At 34.8% G+C, this 5,385-nt stretch overlaps 1 non-coding gene across 1 annotated transcript; it reads right to left on the bottom strand.

Moving 5' to 3' along the window:
* Positions 1-3,087: 3,087 nt before the first annotated feature.
* On the bottom strand, positions 3,088-3,194 carry LOC128290937 (small nucleolar RNA R71). Its single transcript, XR_008280716.1, has one exon. It is a non-coding gene; the product is annotated as a small nucleolar RNA R71 (small nucleolar RNA).
* Between the last annotated feature and the right edge of the window lie 2,191 nt (positions 3,195-5,385).

The following is a 5,385-nucleotide window of genomic DNA, read 5'->3' on the forward strand; positions in this document are numbered from 1 at the left end:
GTAGGCATAGGTGTAACTTACTCACCACCATGCATATAAGTCACATTTTATATATATATTGAGCTCATATCTCATACGTACTAATTAGGTACCTGTACCATTCATAACACTGTTATACTTTCCTCATTAGCTCAAAAACATAACATTCACCGTTAAACCATTCGGAGTATCACTGGATATTCATTAAGCCTTAAACATGGGTAAGGTGCCGATGCTATGTCCCAGACATGGTCTTACACTGGCTTTCACATTTTCGTGCCGATGCCATGTCCCAGACATGGTCTTACGCTGACACATATCGTAGCCTATGCATGTCCCAGACATGTCTTACACTGGCTTACGTCCCGAGGCTGATGCATGTCCCAGACATGTCTTACACTAGCTCTCGTCTCAATACCGATGCCATGTCCCAGACATGGTCTTACACTAGCTCTCATAATGTGGCCGATTCATGTCCCAGACATGTCTTACACTAGCTCACATGTATGACCAAAATGTTACGGCATGAATATCCGGTTTACTTCCTAAGGTCTCAACGGAGATTCTACTATCTCAATGATCATTACACATTCTCAATCCCACAATCAAGCAATCCATGCTATATCTATTCAATAACAATTCAAACATACATAGTAGAAATGTAGTTGTTTTATTTACATGCAACTTACCTCGGATTACAAAATATAGACGACTCGTAAATTAATCTACTCGCTTGGCCTTTCCCCAGTCTAGGGTCAGATTTGAAAATTGTTAATCTGTAATAGAAAAATACACTCATTTAATCACTAAATAGAATTAAGAAATCGAAAATTCACATCTTTGGTAAAATGACCATTTTGCCCCTAGACTTTGGCAAAAAGACCATTTTCCCCTATATTCGAAAATTAATTTTTCATCGAATTTCTTCGTATTTCAAGCTTATCCGAGCTCTTTTTACTCTTATAGCAACTCTAAAATCTCACTATTTCACACACTTAACACCTATTTTGCAACCTATGCAAAATAGTCTTTTTAGGTGTTTTCATACTAACACCTTTCTCAAAAGTTATTTATAAGACAACCAAGACTCATTTTCTTCCATAAAAACTCAGAAAACATCACAATTCTATTCATGGAAAAACCCTAAACTCTTAATCATTTTGCAAGATACACCCCTCATTTGAAAGCCCATCCTTTAAAGGTCTCAAAAATGTAAAAATCATCAAGTGAAACTATCAACATTACTTACTTGAGAGGGCTCAAAGTTGCTGAAAATTTTGAAGCTCTTAAACCCCAACAATGTCTGATAATTTCGATGGTGTATAAGAGAAGAAAAGAGAGATGACAACTTTTCTTTATTTTATTCAAGTTGCTCATGTCATCAAAACCTAACACATTGACTAATTGTTTTCCCTTGTCTCATGGCCGACTATGATATTATAATAGGGTCTAATTGCCCTTTAAAGACCCTTAATTTTGGTTATCTAACAAAATCACACCTTTATCTATCAATTTAGGACTTTTATACTTTATGCGATTTAGTCCATTTTCGCAATTGGGCTCATAATCGTCAAAATTAACTTACCAAAATTTTCATGTACTAATATAAACATGCTATGACTCTAAAATAATAATAAAATAATTTCTCAAACTTTAGCTTTGTGGTCCCGAGACCACTATTCCGATTAGGCCCTAAATCGGGCTGTTACAGATGAAACCTATAATGAACTCTATTATTTAATTTATGTTTTTACACGATAAATACTTGATTTTTGTTTTAAATTATGTGTGCTTATATCTTGTTTTAATATTTCCAGGATATTAATTCATGTTTAATGTGCTTAATTCAGTGAAGGAAAAGTCTTTGTTTAAGAGGCATAATTGAGTGGAGTTGCATGCAATCCTAGAAATAGGATGACATAAATCTATCAGATTAGAGTCAAATCTAATAAGGGAATCCATAGATCAAGTTGATGTGACGATAGGGGTTTTAATTAGAAAGAGATTTCAATTAATCAACCTAGAGTTAGTTGCTCTTACTCTCGAAAGAGATATTAACATACTTTAAGGATTTCTACAGATTAAGATACCAAGTGAATAAATTGTTTAATTCAGATTCATAATAATAAGTGAAGTCTAGATGGATTGTTTCCTAGGTATTGTCTCTCTCATTGGTTATCTTTCGATTATTTTCCTATTTCATTCTTCATTGAGTTCTTAGTAAATTAATTTAGTAATTTTAGTTTAAAACCCATCACTCCAAATTGTCAGCTAAATAATAGAAAAACATTAATTACAAATACTTTTAGTCATCGTGGATACAATATCTCTACTCACCATAGCTATACAATTTATTGATACGTGCATTTGCCTTAGTCGTATTTTTTAGTTAGTCACGTGAGACACATCAAGTTTTTGGCGCCATTGTCAGGGACTAAAATATTAGGAACACTTTGTTTTTATTAACTTAGCCATTTTTTATTTTTATTATATTTTTGTTTTTAGTTTAATTTTTACATTCTAATTTTTTTTTCTTTTCATTTGCTTCTGGTAGGTTCTTTTGGTTTATGACTAGAAGAAACCCGTCAGGACCATTACTTTTTGATAGCGAGATTGAAAGTACTACTTGCAGAAATCGTAGAAAAGAAGGCAGAGCTGGCAAAATATAGTAGAGAACAATAGGACATCATTATTATTGAAGATATGGGTGATAATCAAATTATTCAGCTACATTCTCTTGTAGTTGTTGTAGCTCTTATTCCTCGTACTTTGTATGATTATGCCAAGCCCGAGTATTGTGCGACCCACCATTGCTGCAAATAATTTCGATTTGAACCCGAACACAATTCAGATGGTACAACACTATGTTCAGTTAGATGGTTTGCAAGATGAAGACCTAAATACTCATTTGGCTAATTTTCTGGAAATTTACGACACTTTCAAGATTAATAGCGTCACTAATAACACCATTCTTTACTGTTGTTTCCATTCTCATTGAGGAACAAAGCAAAATAGTGGTTAAATTCTTTACCACGAGGTTCCATCACTACATGGGCTCAAATGAACAGAAAATTCTTACTGAAGTATTTCTCACTGGCTAAGATAGCCAAGTTCAGGAATGATATCTCTTCCCTTGTGCAGATCGATTTAGAGACTTTATATGATGAATGGGAGAGATACAAGGACTTATTGAGAAGGTGCCCTCATCATGGGTTACCTTTACGGTTACAAGTTCAAATCTTTTATAACGGTTTGAATCCCTCAACTAGATAGTTGATTGACGCAGCAGCCGGTGGTACATTAAACAATAAAACACCCGAAGTAGCTTATGGATTTTTTGAAGAGATTGCACTGAATAATTATCAGTGGCAAGTCATGAGGACAAAGCTAATGAAAGCAGCCGGTGTCTTTAATTTAGATGCAATCACCATGTTATCAACCCAGGTAGAATTGCTTAATAAGAAAATTAATGGTTTATATCTTTCAACGCAGGTACATCTAGTAATGCAATGTTATGCAAATGGAGGTGGAATAAATAATCTAGAATGTTTACCCTTCAATCCTAGCATAGAGAACAAGCAAGTCAATTATATGGGTAATAATTTTAGGCCTTAAAATAACCTTTATAGTAATAACTATAATGCAGGTTGGAGGAACCATCTTAATTTCTCTTGGGGTGGTTAAGGAAATAAAAAACCAAAATAACCTCCAGGCTTCCAACAACCTTATCAGCAGGAGAAAAAGCCTAACCTTGAGGAGATGTTGACAAAGTTTATCTCGATTTCAAAAGCCAGTTTTCAAACCACTGAGGTAGCACTAAAAAATCAGCAAGCATCAATTCAAGGACTCGAAAACCAAATAAGACAGTTTGGTAAGATAATTTTGGAACAACCACAACGTAGCTTGCCTAGCAACACTAAAACTAACCCAAGGGAGCAGCTTTATGCAATTATTATTCGAGACGAAGAAGGGTTAGTTGAATTTGAACAAGAACCAATGCAAGAAATTGTGGTAAACAAGGATAAGGTTGTGAACGATAGGAAAGAGAAAATGCCAGATGTAAAAAAAAATACACTTCCAGTGCCATATCCTAGTGTGACGAAGAGAGACCACACAAATGGACAATTTGGTAAATTTCTCAAGCTCTTAAAAGAATTACATATTAACTTACCGTTTGTTGAAGCTCTTTCGCAGATGCTAAATTATGTTAAATTTTTAAAAGAGCTATTGGCAAACAAAAGGAAGTTAGACGACTCGTCGGCTATGGAGCTTAATGCAATCTGCTCTGCCATTCTTTAAGATAAACTACCCAACAAACCAAAATATCTAGACAGTTTTACTATTCCTTGTCTTATTGGTAGTTTAAATTTCAATAATGCTTTGGTTGATTTAGGGGCTAGTATTATTGTTATGCCCTATACAATGTTTAAACAACTACGTCTTGGGAAACCCAAACAAACTAGGATGAGTATTCAATCAGAGGATAGAACTATTAGATATCCTAAGGGTATTATTGAGGATGTGCTTGTAAAAATTGACAAATTCATATTCCCTGTTGACTTTGTTATGTTAGACATAGATGAGGGCAGTGACATACCTTTGATTTTAGGTCGCCCTTTTTTAGCAACAGCTAGGACTATTATCGATGTTGGTACAATTGAACTTGTACTTCATGTAGGTCACGAGAAGATTATTCTCCAAGTACGTGATTCTGTGAGAGTCTCTAGGGATCGAGATGATTTTAAATGTTTTGTGAATGTCAGTAACCATGTGGCTCAACCTTCTATGTAGGAAATTCCTCATGAAAGCATGATGGGGCCATGTTTCAATCAAGGTGACAAAAATAGAATAACTTATGAAAAACGAATGGTGCAAATTGATGAACTAGATGAATGGTGAACACATGTCAAGGAGAAACTGAAAAAACACGATGAAGAGTCAAAGTGATGCCATAAAGAGCATGTGAATAGAATGAACCAATTTAAGGTCGGAGACAAAGTACTACTGGAAAAAACGGATCCATCAATTGCCCCTTCAGAGCTTGAGGTAAACAGATCAAACCCATTTATGGTACTGAACGTCTTTCCCTATGGTATAGTCGAGGTAACTCATCCTGAGTTTGGCACATTTAAGGTAAATAGTACTCGACTCAAACCTTATCTTGGTAGAATATTTAATAATAATAAACAGGAGCTTCGGCTCCGCGAACCACCGTGACCCATAATGTAAGTCAAGCTTAGACTATAAATAAGTGCTTCATATGAGGCAACCCAAGTGTTTAAAATCTGCTAATTCTTTTAATTTTATTGCATACTAATAAAATTAATTTCTTAAAAAAATGTGTGTTTTTGACCCACACAGCCTAGACACACGGGCATGTCCCAGGTTGTGTGCACAATAAGGGAA

The sequence above is a fragment of the Gossypium arboreum genome, chromosome 3, assembly GCF_025698485.1.
Source record: "Gossypium arboreum isolate Shixiya-1 chromosome 3, ASM2569848v2, whole genome shotgun sequence".
Lineage (NCBI taxonomy): Eukaryota > Viridiplantae > Streptophyta > Magnoliopsida > Malvales > Malvaceae > Gossypium > Gossypium arboreum.